Source organism: Felis catus, chromosome D4, assembly GCF_018350175.1.
Source record: "Felis catus isolate Fca126 chromosome D4, F.catus_Fca126_mat1.0, whole genome shotgun sequence".
In the NCBI taxonomy this organism is placed as follows: Eukaryota; Metazoa; Chordata; class Mammalia; order Carnivora; family Felidae; genus Felis; species Felis catus.
Window position 1 is genome coordinate 52,614,971 of NC_058380.1, and position 24,929 is coordinate 52,639,899.

The following is a 24,929-nucleotide window of genomic DNA, read 5'->3' on the forward strand; positions in this document are numbered from 1 at the left end:
TAGTAAGATCTTCTGCAGTTATTTTTAAAGATTTTTTTATAATTTAGTTAGTGCATGCTATTTTCCAGATAAACCAAATATTTATTTCCCGCAACATTCAAGCTAGATGAGATTTTCCTAAACTTGCATAAGGTGCATGATTTTCAAATATAACCTAACTAGAAAATATTTCCAAACCTAGTTTTCCTTTCTTCCTAAGCTGCCTGGTAAATTGCAGAATTCAGAGATTTGAATAGGCTGTACTGTCTAAGCACAGATACCATAGCAAAAGGGCACACAATCTATTTTAAGTTAATTTTAAATATGGGTAAAGTATACCTTGTGTGGTAAAGATTTCTAAACTGGCTTGCTTTATTCAGCTCCTGTGACTTGTTCATTTCACAGCAGTGACCACCCACTAACTAAATCCATAATTATCTTTGCTGCATTAATAAAGACACTGGGAAAATTATCACATTAGGCTGTCTCTGCAAGAGGAGAAAAATTCTTGTTTCCATTCTTCAGCATTAGCTATTTGGAGTATAAAGGGAAATTTACTGGTACTTTGATGATCAACTTTAAGTCCACTGAAGATAGTTACAAAGGTAACAGCAGTGACATCATCTAGTTTGTGCCCAAATCACGTACAAGTAATGTGCAAACTAACAGTGAGGTCCAAGATCCCTGTATGCATTTTGATATACTGCCCACACTTCAATTAGTTACTTAAAAGTTGTATTTACTACTCTGTTGGCTAAATGGGATTCTAGAAAGAGATAAAATTATTGCATCTTTTGAAACTCAAGGGCATATCACAGAGGGCATGCTATATGTATTTTTCTTGTTCAATATTTATTCTTTTTTTAAAAAGTTGATATATAATTGAAATATAGTGTAAGTTTAAGATGTATGTGTTCATTTGATACATATGTATTGCAGAATGATTACTGTAATATTAGCTAACATGCTTCTCATGTCACATAATGACTTTGTGTGTATGATAAGAACATCTAAGGGCTCTCTTAGCAACTTTTTAGCACTATAGAGTAAAAATGCTTTACATTAAATCCCAGAACTTATTTATTTTATAAGTAGAAGTTTGTACCCTCTGACCAACATCTCCCTTCCCCCGCCAAACCACCCGGTTTCTGGTAACCACCACTCTGTTTCTAGGAATTAGGCTTTTTTAGATTCTACGTGTAAGTGACACCACACTCTATTTGTCTTTGTCTGTCTGGCTTATTTCCCTTAGTTTAAGGCTCTCCAGATTAACCCATGTGGTTGCAAATGACAGAATTGCCTTTTTTTATAAGGCTGAATAATAATCCTGTGTGTGTGTGTGTGTGTGTGGATAGATATGTATCCATACCCCATTTTCTTTATGCATTCATCGATCAGGGGACACTTAGGTTGTATCCATACTTTGCCTATTGAATAATACTGCAATGGACAAAGGAGTATAGTTAACTTTTTGATCTAATGATTCCGTTAACTTTGGATATCTACGCAGAGGTAGGGTTGCTAAATCATACATATGGTAATTCTATTTGTAATTTAAGGAACTTAAATACGTTTTTCCATAATGGATGTACTGATTTATTTTCCCACCAACAGTGCACAAGGGTTACTTTTTTCTTTACATTCTCATCAACAGGTACTCTCTTTCTTTTCCACGATAGTCATTTTAACTGGTGTAAGGAGATATCTCATTTTGGTTTTGATTTTCTTTTTCCTGATGCTTACTAACATTCAACACATTTTCATATACTTGTTGGCCATTTGTATGTTTTATTTGAAAAAAAAAGTCAATTTAGGTGTTTTGCTCATTTTTAATTGGCTCATATTTTTGCTATTGAATTGGAGGAGCTGTTTATATATTTTGGATATTAGCCCCTTATCAGATGTGATTTGCAAATATTTTCTCCCATTCTGTAGGTTGCCTTTTCATTTTGTTTTTTGTTTTGATGTATCCTTGTTTAGTTTTGCTTTTGTTGTTTGTGCTGTAGGTATTGTGTACAAAAAATTATGGTCAAGACCAATGTCAAGGGTATTTTCTGTATTTCCTATAATTTCTTCTAGGTTTTTTAGGTTTTCAGTTTTTATGTTAAAAGCTTTCATTTTTAACTTATTTTTTAAGATAAGGGTCTGAGGGTGATTATCCACTTTTCCCCACCATTAATGAACAGACTATCCTTTCCTATTGAGTATTCTTGATTCCTTTGTCAATTATTAATCATATATGTGAGAGTTTATTTCTGGACTGTCCATTTTGTTCTATTGGTCTATGTTGTGTATTTTTATGCCAGAACCATACTGTGTTGACAACTATAGGTTTGTAGTATGGTTTGAAAACAAGAAGTATGATGCCTCTAATTTTGCTTTTATTAAGGCTGCTTTCGGAATTGGAGTATTTTAGATTTTTTATATTTCTGTAAAAAATGCCATTGGAGTTTCGAAAAGGATTGCATTGAATATATACATGTATTGGTGTAGTATGGACATTTTAACAATATCCTGTCTTCATGGATGAGAGAAATATTTTTCCATCTGTTTATTCCTTCTTCAATTTGTTTCATGAATCTTGTAGTTTTCATTGTATAGAACTTTCAGCTTTTTGGTTAAATTCATTCCTATGTACTTTATTTTTGATGCTGTTGAAAATGATGTTTTTTTGTTTTCAGATGTTTTGTTATTGTATAGAAATGAAACTAATTTATGTTGATTTTTGTATCCTACTTTATTGAATTTAGCTGTTTTTAGAATTTTTTCATGTGTGAAGTCTTGAGGGTACTATTCTCTATATAAAATCATATCTGCAAATAAAGACAATTTTACTCTTCCTTTCCTATTTGGATTCTCTGTATTACTTTTTCTTACCTGATTGCTCTTAGACTTCTGGTACTGTGTTAAACAGGCATGGTGAAAGTGGGTATTCTTGTCTTTTTCCAGATATTAGAGGTAAAGCTTTTAACCTTTCTCTGTTAGGTACAATATTGCTGTGGGTTTGTCCTTTATGGCCTTTATTGTGTTGGGAGTCTGTTCTGTCTATACCCAAGGTGTTGAGTGTGTACTTTTTTTTTTCCTTCATAAAAGAATGTTGTGTTTTGTTAAATGCCTTTTTGTCATATGTTGATGTGATTATATAGATAACTTTTACTTGTCCTTCTGTCATTATGGTACATAACATTGACTTGCATATGTTGAAAATTCTTGCATCTCAGGGATATATCCCACTTGATCATGGTGCATTATTCTTTTAATGTTTTCTTGAATTTGGTATCTTTTTGAGAGTTTTGTATCTCTATTCATTAGGGATATTGGTCTGTAGTTTTCTTGTAGTGTCCTTATTTGGCTTTGGTGTCAGGTTAATAATGCTGGCCTTGTAAAATGAGTGTGGAGGTATTCTGTCATCTTCATTTTTTTTTTTTTGGAAGAGTTGGAGAAGAATGTACATTAATTCTTTAAAGATTTGGCAGAATTCACCCATGAAACTATCTGCCTCTGGATCTTTCTGTATTAGGAGGTTGGTGATAATTGATTCATTTTCATTATTCATTTTTGGTCTGTTAAGATTATTTCTTGATGGTTAAGTCTTGGTAGGTTGTATGTTTCTAGAAATTTAATTTTCTCTCAGTTATAAAACTTGTTGGTATACAAGTATTTGTAGTAGTCTGTTAGGTTCCTTTATATTTCTGTGTTAACAACTGTAGTAACTCTTTTATTTCCAATATTGATGTTTCGTTTCTTTTTTTTTTTTTTTCCAGCAAAAGGTTTGCCAATTCCATTTATCTTTACTATTGTTTTTCTGGTCTCTGTTTCATTTATTTCCATTCTGATCTTTGTTATTTCCTTCCTTCTACTTATTGTAGGTTTACTATTTATTTTTGTAGTCCCTTGAGGTATAGACAGGCTGTATTATAATTCATTTGAATTCTTCCTCTTTTCTCCAAGTAGGTATATATTGCTGTAAAGTCCCTCTTAGAACTGCCTTTGCTGCATCTCATAGGTTTTGATATGTTGTGCTTTTATTTCAAAAAATATATGTATTTTAAATTTCCCTTTTGGTTCCTTATCTGACTCACTAGCTGTCAAGAGTATGTTAATTTCAACATATCTGTGAATTTTCCAGTTTCTCTATTACTGATTTCTAGTTTTATGCCATAGTGGTTGGAAGGATAAGTGGTACTATCTCTGTATACTTAGCATATGGTTCAAGTCCAACATTATGGTGTTGACTTTCTGTCTGGGAGTTCTATTCATTGATGAAAGTAGACTATTGAAAGTCGGTTCCTATTTCTGTATAGTTGTCTATTTTTCCCTTTCAGATCAGTTAGTATTTGCTTAATATACTTGGGTGCTCCCATGTTGGGTGCATATGAATTTATCGTATTTTCCCAATAAACTGACGTCCTTATCATTATAGAATGACATTGCCTGTCATGTTAATTTTGGCTTAAATTTGTTAATTTTGTCTGATACAAGGATAGCTACCTTGCTTTCTTTTGGTTTCCACTTTCATGGTGTATCTTTTCTTCATCTCTTCATTTTGAGCCAACAAATGTCTTTAAAGTCAAAGTGAGTCTGTTATAGGCTCTTTTTTTTTTTTTCCACGTCTCTCTAGCCACTCTACATCTTTTGGTTGGGGAATTCAATCCATTTACATTTAAAATGATTATTGATTGGTAAGGACTTACTGTTGCCATCATACTAATTGTTTTCTGGCTGTTTTACAGTCCCTCTTGATGTCTTCCTTTGTGAATAGTTTTCTGCAGTGGTATGTTTTGATTCCCTTCTCTATCTTTTGTGATTCTACTGTAGATTTTTGCTTTGTGATTACTATAAGACTTATCTGATCAATATAATAGTATATTTTACACTGATAACAATTTAACTTTGATTGCATATAAAAACCTTACCCTTTTACTCTCACTTTTCATGTTTTTGATGTCACACTTTCTATTTTTCTGTTATGTATCCTTTAACAAATTATTATAGCAGTAGCTATATTTAGTACTTTTGTCCTTTAAAATTCATACTAAGAGGTAAACACACCACTATATTATATTATTCTCAACCTTTATATTCACCTCTATGACTGGTTGTATATTTTCCTATGTTTTCATATTACTAATTAGAATCCATTTATTTCAGGTTGAAGAACTCCTCCCAGCATTTCTTGTAAGGCAGGTTTAGTGCTGATAAACTCCCTCAGCTTTTGTTGATGAGGGAAGTATGATCTTATCTTCATTAATGAAGGACAACTTTCCTGGGTAAAATATTCTTGATCTTTCTTGGGGGACAGAGGCTGGATTCTTCTGTCTCACCATTTTGTTGGAGATGGTGTGCTACTTATGATAAAAAAATATTTAAAGATTTTAATTTACAGATGAATTTCCTTTTATTATAGCCTCAAACTGCAATTCTGATATGAATACATTAACAAATCTGCAATATCACAAAATAAGTTGTGGGTAGCTCAGCCTAGACTCAAGCCAAATACCAACAGAGACATTTTGTGATAATATTTTATTTAGAATGTAATCTAGTATTTGGTCTCTGCAGTCAGAGTTATGCCAAATCAGTGAAATCTAATTTAGAAAAAAAAAACACTTGTCTCAAATTTTCAATAAAGAAAACTTTAATGAAAACTTGTACATATCAATATTTTGTTTCACTATAAAGAATATTATGTGAACTCAGACCGTTTGTCCAATGCAATGATATAAAGTATACAACAGACCTTCTTAGATGGAGGTAAAAAAGTACTTAGACCATGGAGAAATAACCCAAAATAAGAGTACTGAGTTTGGCTTACATTTAGTCTGCATTTTTACAAAGTAAAAAATAATTGTGAGACAACGATCTAGATTATTTTTTTAATCTTCCTTTTATAGAAATGCAGGTTTGGCTGCTTTATTTTTGATTGATAACCCGTGGTAACGTACCTGAACTTTAGAAGTTTTCTATTTTGTAGCATTTATAGACAGAGACTTAAATGTTAAATTCTAGAGTTGAATTTTGGTTTCACTACAGCCAGGAATAATGAAGTGTACTGATGGGGTTTGTAATAGTATCAATGTATTTATTCCTCCAGTTATGTGACATTTATTAAATGCCCACCACATACAAGAGGCTGAGCAAGGCAATTTATTGTGCTTAAACAAAAATAACATCAATTTAACACCTTACCCCTGAGCTGGATTACAAAATCCACAAAAGAGGAAGTTGTGTCACTCCACATTCTAGCTAAATGCTTACAGGACTTTCAGAAATTTTTCTAAGTGCTCTCTTCCTCAGTTTCCTTCTACTTGGTAAGTGGATACTGATAATTCTCTCATTTGATTGTTATAAAAAATTGACAAAATGAAAATAAAAGTTCTCACCAAGTTCTTGGTACAGATTAGGCATTTATTAAGTGTTTATTCTCTTTTGCTCTTGTGAGAGTTGTGTGATGAAAAAAATCTGTGACATACTCAAGCTTGTGGTACCTGTGGATGTAACTCATTTGAGTGTTCAACCCTGTCATCACCCTCTTTTGGAGTAATTCTAGATTTTAAGGTCTAATTTCACCAAAATCGATATAATTTCAAAATTAAGAGCTGAAAAAAAAAAAACCACCTTGTGTTATTGTCAGAAACAGAATGTAAACCTAGCCCTTCTGATTGCAATTTCTATCCTGTACACTAAACATTGTCATCATTTTCATTAGTGAAACCACTGTCTAAAGTAGGATATTTGAGTGGTTCTTCTCTTAGTCTTTCATGTGTTAGTAACTCTTACTGCCATGATGTCACAACAAGCACAATCAAGGAACTAAGTCATGCTAACCATTTTGTTAACTACATTTCACCAAAGAGGAATTAGTATGATAAAATTTCTAGATTTTCACATGAAGAGACTTATCTGAGAGAAAATTTTACTTCTTCTGTAGCTCTTTATATCAGATGTGAGTGTCAATAGGGTTCTGACTTTTTGACTATCTTTTAAGATAGGGAAAACAAGCAAAGCATTAACTGATTTTATCTGTTTATAGAGCAGATATCTTCTAATAGAACAGAAGGATTCTTCAGACTTTATGAAAAAGTTTCCCAAGGATAAAGATTACCTCTGTAACGCCCGAGGTCGTGAAACCCCCCACAAGAGACCACCAGAGTCATAAGTCAAAGCCAAGGAGCAAGGGTCGTTTATTGCAGGTTCAAACCTGGACCTCCGCGCACTAGTTGCCAGTGATGCTAAGAGGCCCTGATCAGGGTTTGTACAGCGTTTTTATAGACAGAGACAAATAGCATAGGGGAGGTTTCAGATTCTGGGGGGCCTGATTAGTTGATTTTAAAGTAAGGACATTTGGTGTTCTCTGGGCGTTTTTTGTCTGTCCTTTGGCGGGAGAAAAAAGGGGAAGGGGAGGAATGTGTTAAGTAAGATTACAGAAGCGAGAAAATGCTGGTTAGTAAGTATTTTCATAATCTTAGGGTATAGCAAACTAAGTCTAGAAAAATTTAACAGTGCTCACATCGAACAATAGGCAAGACATACAAAATTTTAAATTCATTTTCTACACCTCTACGAAAGCACTCCCATTTTTCTCCCTGAATAACTGTTTAACATTGAGAAAATGTCTTCATTAGATTAATAGCAATTAAACTCATAGATTAAATAGGACATTTTAAAACATCTTGGTTGTACTTGAAATGCATATAGACACAGTTCTCTTTGTCCAGTCCCTTACATCTTTCCTCCCAGCTTCCAGACCTCATTGTTGACTCTGCTTTTGTGCCATCTAACACAGTAAGTTCTACAATATTCTCCAAACTCAGATGATAGTAAAAATATTTGGATTCTTCTTCCCAGGTTTACATCTCTTTGCCTTTTAGTGGAGTGTTAGCCTCAGAGACAGAGATTGAGAGTACTGAGTTTTTTCTTCCATAGAAGTATGTAGCTTTTAGACAAAAACAAACACCTACCAAAGAACAACAACAAAAACAATTATTTAAGAGTAATATGAATATGTAGGTCAAATAAAGCAATGCTCTGATTCTTTATTTAATTGTAATTGAGAGTTGGAAGTTAGTCACCTCATTGGGTAGAATTTCTCATGTAGCTTGCTCACAGGAAGGTTCTTTTCATCTGACAGATTTAGAGTGCAGCCTCTTCATTAACACCTATAATAGGTTCACCACTCATCCCTTAATTCACATCAAAGACAAAAGGATTCCTCCCTGTATTCTCAATAAAATGCCTCAGGCATGTTTACCACAGGGTACTTTTCTATTGCCAATTCCCATAAGTTCAGATTTTAGCTTTGCTATCATACATCATGTTCTGATACCTTTTCACAAGATCATTTGGAAGATTGCCATTTTGATCTCATGTGCTCTATTTTTTAAGTGCTAGGATTGTGCCTTCTGCTTTTGTTTTTTTCTTTTAGACACATAACTTTATGGCTGGATCTTGACTAAGCCCTTGTTGACAGCTAATCTTGGACTGTTTGCCTTTCTCTGGACCTGAAAGTTGGTTTTTGATTTTTTTTCCATAGAATGTGGGAATAAGCATGGGTTCTAGAATGAGTACACCCTAGATATTGACTCTCATAGGAACAAAAACTTAGTGCCTTTCTTGTGGTTGAGAATATAGAGCTGTTCAAACTTTTTCTTCTCTGAACAGGTAAACAAAATGGATACAAGAGGCAACTACAGGTTTGATTCCTGGAATGTGTGGTAATATTAGACTTTCCACTGTTCTAAAAGCATACAAGCTAGGGCAGACTGACAAGAGGAATACTTTCCTTGACCCATCTTTAAGATTCTTGGTCAACTTTAACTGCTTCCATTGCAATTCCCTGTGCCACTTAAAGTAGACTCCATAACACCTGTAAAAGAAGAGTCATGACTACTTAAAATTATGATGCCTGGCTCCTATTAGCCCCTCATTACTTTTACTTCTAGTGATCCTGGCTAATTGACTAGGAGGGAACTTCTTTCCTTGGCTTAATAACATAACATTTTTGAAACAGGAGTATGATGCTTTAGAAACTGTGGGTGAATTAAGCAGAAAACTTTCTGGAGGGCACATGCCCAGAAATGTTAAATGCTTATTATACATCTGATGGCCACATATGAAAAATAACAAAATACAGCAATTGTATGCCAGATGTCACAAGGCATTATGTGATTAAGCCTCCAATTAAGGCAAAATTCTGGTTAGCTTTCATGTGTACAAAAGTATAGCTACTTCTCAATGTGTTAACTTATTATGACTTTGCTCACTGCAAGTCCGAGCATAAGCACTCCAGGCCTTGTCATAGAATGCACCTGTCTGCTCTTATCACACATTTTATTTAGATACATTCTATTTATAGGATATGTTGAAATATATGGTTCATCCATTTGGGGTTAGCTACTCATATGACCTGTACTTTTTCAAGTCAGTCTCTAGAATAACATATACTTAGCCTGCTGAAAGGCCATGTTTCCTAAGGTGCAGTTTAATATTTAAAATGTGGTCTTTATCCAAGAGCACTTTAAAGAGTCCCCGCAGAAAACCCATTACTGCATTAGCTGTAGCATGTTTTTCAGGAAAAAGCTATTGGTGATAGTCCCCAGTTTCAACTTCCTGAGGTTCCACAAAACAAAATTTTAGAGACTGATGTCACAAATAGCTTGGTTTTCACTGAGAATCATGCGTTACTTTCCACTGTAAATATGACTGACCCCATCTTCCTCTAGTTGTTGCTGTAAGGAAGGTAAGCACAAAATTTGAAACCTAAATCAGTCAGCAAATTACTTCAAATGTTATCTAAAATGAAGTCTGGTAAAAAAGATGAGGAAAGGTATACAAAACAAATGGGGGAAGAAGAAAGAAAAAAAAGAGTATATGTTTTTATGTTTTGACTACTAATACTTCTGACATTAATTGCTCAAAATGGATTCTGGAAATACTTCTAGTCCAGTGTATTGTTCCTCTGAATAGAAATTAATTAATTTGCCTTCTTGTACCTAATTTACACACAAAATAATTACAAATGCCACTAGAAATAAGCATTCAAAAATCAAAGCAAATTGTAAATTAATATTGGCATGGAAACATGTACTGCTGAGCATATAGGTCAATAGTGATAAATGGCTCCAACTGAGAATTGATATGGAAAATGGTGAATAATTATCAGATTGGAAAAATACAAGATAATCACTGATTAGATTTCTCTCTTTCACAGCAATCTCTAGGTGATTTAAATAGCAGTTCCATTTACTAACACAGATTATCTGCGAAAGAAGGAAAAAAAAAACTCTTACAGCTCAATAGCAAAGGCCAAATAATCCAACTTAGAAATGGGCAAAGGACCTGAATAGACACTTTCCCAGAGAAAATATTCAAAAGGTTAACAGGTACAGAAAAAAACATTTAATTAAACATCACAAATTATTAGGGAAAGAGAAACCAAAACCACAGTGACATATAAACTCACGATTGTTAGCTATTCTCACAGTCATGGGTTTTATTCTGTCATCAAAAAACAATAGGTAAGACATACTGATGAGGACATGCAGAAAAGGGAACTCTTATGCACTGTTAGTGGGAATGTAGACTGGTATAGCCACTACCATTTGATCCAGCAATCCCACTGCCTAAATAATTTGTAATATACACATACACGTGTGTATATATACATGCATAAGTGTATATACATACATACACTCATACATAGGAATGCTATTTAACTATAAAAGGAGAAGGAAAATCTTTCCATTTATGACAACAGGGATGGATTTTGGGGCATTATGCCAAGTGAATGAAATAAGTCAGAGAAAGCCAAAACCTGCATGAACTAACTTCTAGAATCTGGAAAAAAAAAAAAAATTAATTGAAGTTTGATTGCCAGAGGCAATGAGTGGTAGTGAGAAAATTAAGTTAGGTGGTCAAAAGGTAGAAATAAGTTACAAGTAAGTTCTGGCATGTAACGTACAACACAATGACTGTAGTTAACACTGTATTGTGTATGTGAAAGTTGCTAAGAGGGTAAGTCTTAAGTTCTCATTACATGGCTGGAACAAAATTAGAACTATGTGAAGTGATGGATTTTAACTATTTCTATTGCGTTAATTTTTCAGTATTACATATATCAAATCATGATGCTGTATATACCTTAAACTTATACAATGTTATGTCAATCATAGCTCATGAACATTTAAATGGTTTTCTTAAGATGTTTCATTAGCATATTCTTATAGAGTTGAGCTATAAGGAAAATAAAGAGAACAAATTCTTATTTAATGCCTGCAAATAAACACTTTTGGTTACTATTTAGCAAAGTGGGTAAATTAAGGTTACACAGCTAAATGACAGAGACAGGATTCAAACACAAGTTATATAACTAAAAATTCTTACACTTTTCTGCCTTATGTCCCCCATTATTGAACATTTTTAGTATTCTACCTCTTAGTGAAAATACCAGAAGGTATACTTCTGACCCAGTATTTTAAAAATGTCCTTTCAATCATTGATTCATTCATTCTTTCAAGAAAGAACTTTTGGTTGTCTGTTAGGTTTTTATACACTGTGCTTCTTACTACTAGCTGCTTGGAATAAAAAATGAAAAAGCTTGTTTCATCATGGCGATATTAGTCACAGCAGTTGGCCTAATTCTGACTTGAGTGATTCCATTTTCACATGCTTAAATCTTTCTTCTCAGGAAGAGAAGTGATTAAACATGACAATTTCATTTTTACTTTTTTGCAGCTAAGCTTCTGTTGTGCACCCTCTTAGAAATATATATACTTCAGAGAAGATGAATGGATATTTGTAGGTACTCAAATATTAAACAACAATTTCATAAGCTACTTTAGGATTTAATATGGGGACCTGGAGCTCCCTTTGGTTCTCAGGAATGGTTAGTTAAAAAGAAACAAACAAAACTTTTTCATGTTAAAGGTAAAGTAAAATTCTACATGCTTTCTACTTGGACTATATTGATACCTAAATTTATTTGTGACTAAGCTTTTATGGGATTTAAGGGAGTTCACCAGACTGTTATATATAACATTTAGCTGATTTTAGTGGTGTACAAAAAAAATATGTAGAATAAATTGATGCTTCCTTTTCTGTAATTACTAAATACAATCTAATAAATTCTTCTGGGTTATCGTTTCTTCTGAAGACAGGCAATTATACCTCTAGACGCATATGCATAAAACATGGGATTTTGAAAGCAACAGCACAAGTGGATAGTTCCATGCATTTACTTAATATGAAAATACATACCTTTCAGTAAATAAAAGAAAAACCACATATTGAAATTCAATTTTTATCAATATTCAATAAAAATTGTCATGAATATTTTGGTTAAAATTGTAGATAAATTGATGCAAGGGAAACAGAAACCCCATATAATTTAAACAAAAATAGGTGACAAAGTATTTACAAAAGGCCCCAAATACATATGGTGGAGAAAAATTATTACAACCAAAAAGCTTGACAAGAGAAGAATCACAAAAATGTAACAAATTTTCCTTGGATAGCACAGAATGTACAAGATTTATATTGTTAAGTAATTTAGGTTATCATGAAATATTTAAGACAGTCACCACTTTATACTACAGTGAAACAGACTAACATTTGAATTACTCTAGAAAATAATATATGAGCCCAAGATTTCCTGCTCAGCAACACTGATAATCAGCTGAAAGGCATGTGGTTTTTGCTTCCTGCACTGTTCAGTGCATGGCAGATGCCTATACAAATCTTAATTGGGCTGTAAAAGCCAAGTCCCTGTAAAATCTCAACACTGACACACAAGGATGTGTCTCCAGAGAAGGGCTCCATAATGAGGAGAAACTTCTGGGAATATAATCAAAATTGAATAGGACAGAGATAAGAGGTAAATTCTAGATAAAAGTGGAGAGAAACATAAGCAGGAAATCTCAGAAAGCAAACTGCCACATTTTAAAACAAAGCACACAAACGAGTAAAAGGAGATTTGTAAATTTTTAAAAGCTACCCTAAAACATAGCACCTTGTGAAAATTCAGAAAGTTCAATGCATATAAAATGAATAAATACGAAAGTATTAAGGCCAGATACCATACTTGGTTCATATAAGAAAATAAAAAATAAAGAGTAGAATACACATTCAAAAAAAGTATAAAGCCAGAAACATATTAGAGATTTATGCAAGGCATGATTTTTTAAAAAAAAAATTTAACGTTTGTTATTGAGAGACAGAGTGTGAGCAGTAGAGGGCAGAGAGAGGGAGACACAGAATCCGAAGCAGGCTCCACACTTGTCAGCATGGTGCCTCCAATGGGGTCCTTGAACTCACAAACTGTGAGATTACGACCTGAGCCAAAACCAAGAGTCAGGTACTTAACGGAGCCACCCAGATGCCCTAAGTCATGAAATTTCTTAAGAATATTATAGGAGGGGTGCAGGAGCAAAATAATGCCTTCATAGCCACTGACCACAAACAAGGGGGAAATTTTATAGATTAAAAAAAGGTTAAAATAATTTCAAGGAAATTAGCAGTTATTGAAGGCAAGCAAATAAATTCCAATATATGGATAATGATAGTATCTGAAGAAAACCAGAAGGTAGAAGACATAGAGGATATATTAAAACTGTAATTTAAAAAACACTTGAAATTTTTAAAGAGAAAAAAATACCTAAAACTAATAATAAACAACTTTGACTATACAAACAGAAAACGTACAAGATTTATATGAGAAAGCAAATTAGATCATGAGATATTTAAGATAGATACACCTTTTGCTGCAGTAAAATTGGCTAACATATTTAAGGTATGCAAGACAAGAAAATGTACGCCAAAGATTTCTACTCAGTAAAACTGATTTTCATTTCTAAAGGCCATAAGCTTATTAATATGCAAGTATTAATTGAATATTGTTCCCATGAGACTTTCTCAAGTTCTCTTCTAGGGTAAGAATTAGACAACAAGAAAAGCCAGAAAGATAACATAAGGACTCGTGGTAAGAATTACACACTTAGTTACTTGCAGAACTAGGATAAGGTCTCGAAGAATGTATACCATGTAATGGCTCTATTAGACATGGATTAAATGTAAAAGTTGGGACAGGATGTGGAGAAATTTATGCAAAAAATGTAAAAACTGTTTTCAGCAATCCTAGTGGTATTGATAGGATTCCTAATGTTCTGGATCTGTTCACATGTAATATGCTATAAAGCAAAATGAGCAAACATAAAATATTCTAATTCTGCCACATTCTATATTTTTCAGAAACAAATCTGTGTGGAAGAAAGTGGATAAATATAATACGAATATGATATAGAAAAAAATTAAGTGAAAACTCTACATTTAGCTCCATAAGCACATAATGTTTTGTTCTTTTAACCTAAAATATCTTTTTATATTCTGTTTCCCTTTGTATCCCTGTCTTCCACCTATTGGAGATACATATATTTTCAGATGATTTTACACATACATATTTATTACATCTACACATATAATCTGAATATATAGTTTTTCTTAAAATTATCTATGAACTTAATAACAATAAACATCCATTTTCTTTTCCCCTTAAAAGAATCCAGGACTAATATAGAATTGGCTGATTCCATGTGTGAAAGGAGCCCAGATGAACCTGTCATACCAGATCTCAAGGTACCTCTCAGTGAATATTAAAACTATGTTTGAAGGTACCTATATAAAAAACCATAGAAAAGATCAAAGAACTAACTGGTTCTTTGATAAACATTTACCCAGACTCATCTTGAGAAAAAGAAGACACAAATAAAATGAAAGAGAACAGACACCACAGAAATAACATGGATTATGACACTAATATGAGGAATTTTATGCTTATAAATTAAACACCCTAGAAGAAATGGATAAACTTCTAGATATATATAATTAGCCCAAAGTGAATCCTGAAAAACATTCTGAAAAGACCAAATACTGGTAATGAAAAGGTACTGTAATCAATAAACAAAATTCTAGGACCAGATACATTGACAGATGAATTCTAACAATCAACTAAAGAGTTTGAGAATAGGCATAAAATATTCAAAAAAGATAGAACAAGAAAAGTATCAAAATATATTTTATGATGCTACATTACCTTGATAGCAAAACTAGACAAAGCAACTACAAAAAAATGAAAGTACAGGTCAATATCTCTAATGAATATAGATGCCAAGTATCCTCCAGAAAATATTAGCAAACCATGTACAACAATATAGTAAATGATTTATTTTGGGTAAGCAAGGATGGTTTAATATTCACAAATCATTATGATATAATACATCAATAAAATAAAGGATAAACACCATATGATCATCTCAATAGAGGGAGAAAAAGCATAAGATTAAATTCAATATCCATTCATGGTAAAAACTCTCAACAAAGTAGGTTAGAGGGAACATACACATCAAGAGAGTAAAGGCCGTATATGACCAAACAATAGTTAATGTCATACTCAGTAGTGAAAGGCTGAGAACTTTTCCTCTAAGATCAGCAACAAGACAAAGATGTCTGCTCTCACCACTTGTATTCAACATAGTACTGGAAGTGGTAGCCATAACAATCAACCAATAAAAACAAGCAAAAGGCATTAAAAACTGTCACCATTTTCAGAGAGGCTGATACTGTATATAGAAAATTTTAAAGACTCTGGCAAAAAAAAGAAAAAAGAAACCTATTAGAATAAGTGAATTCAGTAAACTTCAGGATACAAACAATTTAAAGAAATTAATTGCATGTCTATATAGTAATAACAAAGCAGAAAGAGAAGAAAACAATCCCATTTGCAATTACACCAAAAATAATCAACTGCCTACAAATAAACTTAACCAAGGAGGTGAAAGACCTGCATGCTGAAAACAATGAAGTATTGATGAAATAAACTGAAGATGACAGAAACAAGTAGAAAAATATAGCATGCTAATGGATTGGAAGAATTAATGAACTACTCAAAAAAAAAATCCACTGATTCCATGCCCTCACTATCAAAACACCAATAGTATTGTTCATAAAATAAGAATAATAATGAAATTTATGTGGACACAAAAGACACCAAAGAGCCCAAGTAATCATCCCATATCTGAAGCTATACTACAAAGCTATAATAATCAAGAGTATGGTATTGGCACAAAAGAGACACACAAATTAAGGACACAGCCCAGAAAGAAATGCACCCTTATATATGGTCAGTCTATGACAAAGGCAAGAATATCCAATGGGTAAAAGAGTCTCTTCACTAAATGGTGCTAGGAAAATTAGCTACATGTATAAGAATGAAACCAGACCATACATGAAAATAAACTCAAAATGGATAAAGGCCTAATGTGAGATGTGAAACCATAAAACTTGTCCAAGAGAAATCATTGGCAGAAATCTCTTTGACACTGTCCTTAGACATATTTATGGATATATCTCCTCAGGCAAAGAAACAAAAACAAAAACTACTGGGATTATGCCAAAATAAAAACCTCTTGCACACACAGCAAAGGGAATAATCAACAAAATGAAAGTCACCATACTGAAGGAGAGAAGATATTTGCAAACTACATATGCAATAAGGGATTAATATCTACCATATGTAAAGAACTTTTACAACTCAACATCAAAACACCCCAAACAATTCAATTTAAAAAGGGCAGAGTATCTGAATAGACATTTTTCCAAAGAAGACATACAAATGGTCAAAAGACACATGGAAAGATGGTCAATATCCCTAATAATGAGGGCAATGCAAACCAAAACAGTGAGATATCATTTCACTCATATCAAAATGGCAAGAATCAAAATCACTAAGAAATCACAATGTGGGCAAGGATGTGGAAAGAAAAGGTACCCTTGTGCTCTATTGATGGGTATATAAAATGATGCAGACACTGTGGAAAACAGTATGTAAGTTCCTCAAAAAATTAAAAATAGAGGGGTGCCTGGGTGGCTCAGTTGATTAAGCATTCAACTCTTGATTTTAGCACAGGTCATGATCACACAAACTGTGAGATGGAACCCAGCATCAGGCTCTGCACTGACAATATGGAGCCTGCTTGGGATTCTCTCTTTCCTCTCTGTCCCTCTTCCTCTTATGCTCGCTCTCTCTCAAAATAAATAAACATTTAAAAAAATATTAAAAATAGACATATCCTATGATCCAGTATTTAAACTACTGGGTAGTTACCCAAAGAAAACAAAATACTAATGTAAAAAGACATTTGTACCCCTCTTTTGTACCCCTATTTTATTTCAGCATTTTTTACAATAGTCAACCTAAGTGTCCATCAGTAGGTGAATGGATGAAGATGTGGTATATATATACAATAGAATATTACTCAGCCATAAAAAAGATCATACTATTTGTAACAACACAAATGGACCTAGAAGTTATTGTGCTAAGTGAAATAAGAGAAAGAAATACCTTATGATTTCACTTATATATGTGGTATCTAGATAATGAATGAACAAACAAAAATATAGTAAGAGACCCATAAATACCGAGAATAATTTGGTGGTTGCCTTATGGATGGGGAAAATGGAGATACAGGCTTCTGGGTATAGAATGATTAAGTCATGGGGATACAGTGATAGCAAGAGAATATCGTCAATGATACTGTAATACCATTGTATGGTGACAGATGGTAGCTACACTTGTGGTGAGAATAGCATAACATATAAAGTATAAAAAAAACACAGTAAAAGTTTGGTTTGTGAACACAATTTGTTCCAGAAACATACTTCTAACCCAAAGTACTCATATATCAAAGCAAATTGCAAGAAACATTGGCTTAGTTGTTATCATGTGACATTCAGCATTATGTACGATTCGTATTGCAAGACACTGGTCATTTATCAAGTTACAATTTATTAGAAATGTTTTCTCATCTTGTGGGACACTCACAGAACAGGTTACTCACAATCCAAGGTTTTACTGTACTTGGGGGGAAAAAAAAGGCCGTGTCTGTATAACCGAAAGGACACAGTAGTCAATTTGGGAAAACTACCACTATCCAAAGCTGGGCCATTTAATTGCAATGGGTAGAACCCCATCAAATATGTTTAATTCTGAGTTTGTAATTATATTAAAAAACAAAATTAGGAAGTTTCTATTGTGAAATTTACTTATAATATCTACAATCTGAAATCAGAGCTGTTTGAAATATAATGCTGAAAAGTAATGTTACCAATATTGTGACATTGGTCATTCTCAACTCTCCTTCCTCTTAGAATACTATCTAACAACTGTAGATAAGACATGGTTATGAAAATTCAATAATATGGAGGTGAGGTTGAAGGACCCCCCCGGCACCACAGAATGTGATATAGACCTCATTGCTCCTCCCAAATACCTCCCCTGAGCCTCCAGTTGGAAAAAGAGAGCCTAAGGTACCATCTAAGTCCTCTAGCATTGTGTGTTGCTTTTCAGGAGGCCCACTTGGGTCCTGTGTTATGGAGATCCATCTTTGGAGAAAGACCACTGGGAATAAGATTATGATGGAGAAGAGGAGTACAGTTTAGAGCACCCAGCTTGGATCAAGGCAGACTAAGCTCTTACCTCAAGAAATACTGCTAGGATTTCTACTTATGTGCTGCTCATCTATAGAGCTAAGATAGTGTCACAGTTTGACCAGAGAACATGGCAGAACACAGGTCTGCTGGATTTGGGAATCCAAACAAAGAGCCTTGGTGGTCTTGGAGTCTGGTTTGTTTTGCTCCACTCAGGCAGAAAACCTAATCTGTATCTCCACCCACTGTTGAGTACAACCTCTAACAGTGTCAATCAGCAAACCTAACCAGAGATGCCAGGAATCCGCGTAGTCCATCCTGCAATTCCAATTACAGTGGCACTTGAGAACAGAACCTAGCCAGTGGCCCTATCTGGACAGGGAGCTTAGTGGAGTTTTGCCTTGCCAGCCCTGGGTCCTGATCTGTAGCCCTACCTAGGCAAGGAACCTAATTAGTAACTGTTCCCAAAGTTGAATACAATCTCCAGCTGGGATACCCAGGGAATCCAACCCAAGATCCCAGGAATCTACATACTCCATCCTGCAACTCAGAATACAACAGCACTTTAGCAGGGACCCTCATGAATCATCCTGCCCAGCTGAGGGATAGGACAGTAGCCCACCACTTCAATGATATTAATGCACAGCTCTGCTAATCTGATCCACAAATAAGACTCTTGGCAGCGTTGGGGCCTGTATGATGGCCCCATCTGTGAAACTAATGCATAGTCCCACTCACTGCTAAATATGACCTTCACCACCTGGACCAAGAAACTAACCAGGGCACACTGACAGCTGTGTAGTTCATCCTATACCCCACTTACAGTGGCAGTTGAATAGAAAGCATACAAAAACCACTTGCCCCTTCAGGCCAGGGAATTTAGTGCAAACTTCTGCTTGATTTGGGTCTCCAAAGGATGAACTCTGCTGGCTGTGGGGCCCATTTGGCAGTCCAGCCAGGGAAAGGAATTTAATTCATAACCCTATGTATTGCTGATAGGAAACCTGACAAGAGAATTCAGGGAACCACATAGCCCATCTTCTAGCCTAACTTGGGCAAAGAACCAAGCCAGGACAAAATGGGATGATATATTCAAAATGTTGATAGAAAAAAAAAAAAAAAGTCAGCCAAGAATACTACACCCAGCAAGGCTGTCCTTCAGAAATGAAGAAGAAAATAAACTTTAACAATAAGTGAGAAGTTCATTACTACTAGATCTTCTTTACAAGAAATGCTAAAGAGTTCTTGAAGCAGAAGTAAAGACACTAATGCTAAGCAAGATAAGTCAGTGAAAGACAAATACCATATGATTTCACTCATGTGGAATGTAAGAAACAAAATCAATGAACATGGAGTGAGAAAAAGGGCAAACCAAGAAGTAAACAACAAACTGATGGTTACTTGAGAGAAGGTGGGCAAGTGGGATGGGTTAGATAGGTGATAGGTATTAAGGAAGGGACCTTTTATGATTGGCACTTGGTAATATAAGTGATGAAACACTAAATTCTACACAGTAAAATAACACTGCACTGCATATTAACTCACTGAAATCTAATAAAATTTTGGAAGAAAAACCCCCATTAATTAACATTATAAAAATGTGAAGGTGGAGTAAAGCCCATGATGGTAAATATATAGTCTATATCAAATTCTTTGATATGTTAATGTTGATGCCTAATTCAGTGATGACTATAACACTGATAAGATCAAATATAAGGGAGAGGAGAAGTAAAAAGTGTAAAGTTAAGGAATGCTGTTAAATTATCAGTTTAAAATAAGGTGTTCAAAATTTAGGATAATTTATGTAAACCTCATCGTAATTACAAGGGAAAAAAGATGTAAGAGTGATACAAGAAACATGACAAAGAAGCCAAAGCATACAGATCCCAACAGTCATCAAATTACAAAAGACAGAAGATGAGACGCAACAATGGATTTACAAAACAGAAAAACAATAAAATATCAATACTACGTTCTTAGCTATCGATACTTAAAAAGTTAATGGATTAAATTTTCCAATCAAAAATTTTTAAGTGGCTGATGGGATTAAAAATGTAAGATCCAACTGTATTCTACTTAAAAAAAAAAAACAACTCACTTCAGCTTTAAAGGCACAAACTGCAAGTGAAGGGAGGGAGAAAGATATTTCAATCAAATGATAACCAAAAACGCAGAAGTAGTTATATTTATATCAAACAAAATAGAGTGGAAACTAAAAATAAGAGAGGAAGAAGGTCACTGTATAATAATAAAAGGTTCAATCCATCACAAAGATTTAACAGTTGTAAATATTTATGCACTCAACACTGAAGCAACTAAATATATAAAGCAACAGGAAGCAATAAACAGCAATGCGATAACAGTTGGGGAATTTAATATCCCACTTTGAGCAATGGACAGATCATCTAGACAGAGAATGAATAAAAAGCAATAGATTTAAACCACACTATAAACCTAATGGACCTAACTAATGTATATAGTGCATTCTACCCAAAATAGCAGAATACATATTCTTCAAGCCCACACAGAACATTTTCTAGGATAGATCATATATTAGGCTACTAAATAAGTCTTCATAAATGCATAAAGATTGAAATTCCAAGTATCATTTCTTGAAACTAGAAATCAATAACAGGAAGAAAATTTGGAAACGCAACACTCTCCTGACCAATTAATGGATCACAGAAGAAATTAAAGGGAATTAGGACACTATCTTGACACAAATGAAAACACTCCAAAATGTATGGGATACAGCAAAAACAGTTGCAAGAAAAACATTTATAGCTATAAATGAATACAGAACAATAATAGAAATATCTCAAACAACCCAACTTTCTGACTCATGGAAGTAAAGAAGACCTAAGTCCAAGTTAGGAGATAAAATGAAGTAATAAAAGAGCAGAAAAAGAGGACTTCAAGAACAGGAAAACAGTAGTAAAGATTAGAGAAAGGATGCAAATCAACAAAATTATGTATGAAAAAAGACCATACAACTGATGCCACAGAAATATAAAGGCTCATAAGAAGTTACTATGAACAACTATCTGGTAACAAACTACACAACCTAAAAGAAATGAATAAATTCTCAGAAACATACAACCTACTAAGATTGAATCAGGAAGAAAGTGAAAATCTGAATAGGAAAATTATTAAGATTTTCAGTTATCACAAACCTCTCAACACTGAAAAGCCCAGGAACCGATGATTTTACTAGTTAATTCTACCAAACATTTAAAGAAGTATTAGTACCAATCTTTCTCAAACTCTTTCAGATAATTGAAGAAAAGGCAGTATTTTTAAGCTCATTTTACAAGACCAACATTATCCTGAGAAGAGAGGTGGAGGAACAAGAGGGGGAGGGAGAGACCACATACATACAGATGCAAAAATTCTAAATAAAATACTAGGAAACTGAAATCATATTAAAAGAATTGTATACCATGTTCAAGTGGGATTCATCCTTGAGATACAAGGATGGTTCAACATAATCAAATCAATAAATATGATACACCACATTGACAGAAGGAAAGATAGACATCTTATGATCATTTCAATAGATATAGAAAAAACATTTCACAAAATGCAACATCCGGTCATGATAAAAACTCTCCACCAATAGAAGGAATGCAGATCAGGATAAAGGTCATATGTGACAAACTCATAGGTCACATACTCAATGCTGAAAGGTTGAAAACCTTTTCACTAAGATCAGGAAGAAGAGTGCTTACTTTTACCACTTGTAGTCAACATAGTAGTAGAAATTGTAGTCAAAGGGATCAAAAAATTAAAAGGCTTTAGAACTGCAAAGAAAGAAATAAAATTGTTTCTATTTGCAAATGATATATTCTATATAGAAAATTCTCAATACCACCCCAAATCTGTTAGAACTACTCAACAAATCAAGTTGCAGGATACAAAATAAAGGTACAAAATTCAGTAGCTTTTCTATACAGCGACATTGAATTATCTCAAAGAAATTAAGAAAATGATTGTTTTTACAATAACATCACAAGAGGGGCACGTGGGTGGCTTAGTTGTGCATCCAACTCTTGATTCTGGTCAGGTCATGATCCATGGTTCCTGAGATTGAGCCCTGCTTTGTGCTCTGTGCTGACAGTACAGAGCCTGCTTGAGATTCTTTCCCTCTCTCTGTCCCTCCACCGCTTGCACACACTGTCAAAATCAATTTTAAAAATAACATTACAAGAATAAAATACTTAGGAATAATTTAACCAAAGAGGTAAAAGACACCCTACACTTGAGAGCTCAGAAATCAACCCATGCATATATGGTCAATTAATATTTGATAAGGAAGCCAAAAATATTCAATAGAGAAGATGAAGTTTCATCAATAAATGGTACTTTGGAAAATTGGATGTTAATATGCAAAAGAATGAAACTAGATCCCTATTTTTCACCACTCACAAAAATTAACTCAAAATGGATTAAATTCCCAAATAGGAGACAATAAAACTCCTAGAAGAAAATACCAGAAAAAGGCCCTTTGGCATGGGTCTTTGGCAGTGTGTTTTTGGATAGGACATCTAAAGCACAAGAAACACTATCTAAAATGAACATGTTAAACTACATCAAACTAAAAATGTTTTTCACAGCATAGGAAATCATTGATAAAATGAAAAAGCAACCTATGTAATGGGAGAAAATATTTGCAAATCATATGTGATAAATGGTTAATATCTAAAAAGGTTTTTTTAAGAACTTATGAACAGCTCTGTTCATTTCAGCAGCACATATGCTAAAAAAGAACTCATGAATAGCAAAAAAGAAATAATCCAATTAAAATGGAAAAGGAACCTAAACATTTTTCCTACAAAGACACAACAATGGCTGATTGGTATGTGAAAAAGTGTTCCACGTTATTAATCATTTGTGAGACAGAAATCAAAACCACAATGAGGCACCACCTTGTTCCTTTTAGAATGGCTACTATCAAAAACATAAGCAAGAAATACTGGCAAGGATATGGAGAAAAGAGAACACTGTGCCCTGTTTGTGGGAATGTAAACTGGGATAGCTATATACGGAAAATGGTGTGGAGGTTCCTCAAAAAAAATTTAAATATAGACCTACAAAATACAAAACATTGAAATTAGGATCTCACAGAGCTATCTGAACTTGTATGTTCACTGCATCATTACTCCCAATAGCCAAGATGCATGGAAACACGCTAAGTGTCCATACATGGTTGAATGGATAAAGAAATGGTGATATAGACATGCGCACGATGTAATACTGTTCAGCCATAAAAAAGAAGGAAATCCTGCCATTTGCAACAACACTGATGAACCCTGAGGATATTATGTTAAGTGATAGAAGTCAGACAGAAGAAGACAAAGACTACAGGATTTCATTTAGATGTAGACTCTAAAAAAGCCCCTAAGCCCATGGGAAAAGAGATCTGTGGTTGTTGGAGGCCAGAAGTGGGAGATGGGAGAATTGGGTAAAGGTGGTTAGAAGATAAAATTTCCAGTTATTAGATAAGTACTGGGGATGTAATGTACAATACGAGGTCTATAGTTAACACTGCTTGAGTGTAAATTTAAAGTTTGCAAGGAAATTTAGGAACATCACAAGAAGGTAATGACATTAACTTGTTGTAATCATTTTGCCACAATCATGTTAAATCATCCTACTGTACAGTTTATTAAATGCATTGCTGTGTGTCAATTATGTCTCTTAAAAAAAAAAGCCATGGGGCGCCTGGGTGGCGCAGTCGGTTAAGCGTCCGACTTCAGCCAGGTCACGATCTCGCGGTCCGTGAGTTCGAGCCCCGCATCAGGCTCTGAGCTGATGGCTCAGAGCCTGGAGCCTGTTTCCGATTCTGTGTCTCCCTCTCTCTCTGCCCCTCCCCCGTTCATGCTCTGTCTCTCTCTGTCCCAAAAATAAATAAATAAAAAAAAAAAAAGCCACTGTGTAGATGTTGAGCTTTTGTGATTCTTCTAATTAAAAGTTGAAAGCTTATGAGTTCTCCTTCCAGCCTGTTAAAATTAAATCACTATTATCAAGCATTATACTGTACGTACAAAGTTTATCTGCTTTGACCTTCATGACAAAAGCAGTAAGCTACTGTTTTCCCCCTCAGAATTATTCATTTTTATAAATTAACAATGAAGCTCTTTGGCAACCTTGTCTGCTACACATTTTGACCTTTTAGGTACATTCAGTTATCTCCACTTCATATAGAAGATGTATTTGTATGCCATTGAATAAGTTTAGAGACATGGTAAGTTTTGTTTAGAGGTGCCTATATTTCACCAGTAAATAAGTATTCCCTTTTGTCCTAGAATCCAAGAATTTTAGCTAACATAGGAATCAGTTCCAAGATAAAATTTCCTCTAGGAAGTCTATTAGCTCATCCACACCTCTGCAAGTTTGAAGGTTTTATGCTTAAAAAACTTTAAATGTTTATTTTTGAGTGACAGAAACAGAGCATTAGTGGGGGAGGGGCAGAG

The 24,929-nt window shown here is 34.0% G+C and overlaps 1 long non-coding RNA gene across 1 annotated transcript in view; it reads right to left on the reverse strand.

Annotated features, from left to right (window-relative positions):
* Positions 1–7,139: 7,139 nt before the first annotated feature.
* LOC123381588 overlaps positions 7,140–24,929 on the reverse strand; it is a 155,532-nt gene continuing 137,742 nt past the window's right edge. The window contains exon 3 of the long non-coding RNA XR_006588793.1: positions 7,140–7,936. This is a non-coding gene — a long non-coding RNA (uncharacterized LOC123381588). The remainder of the gene's footprint in view (positions 7,937–24,929) is intronic.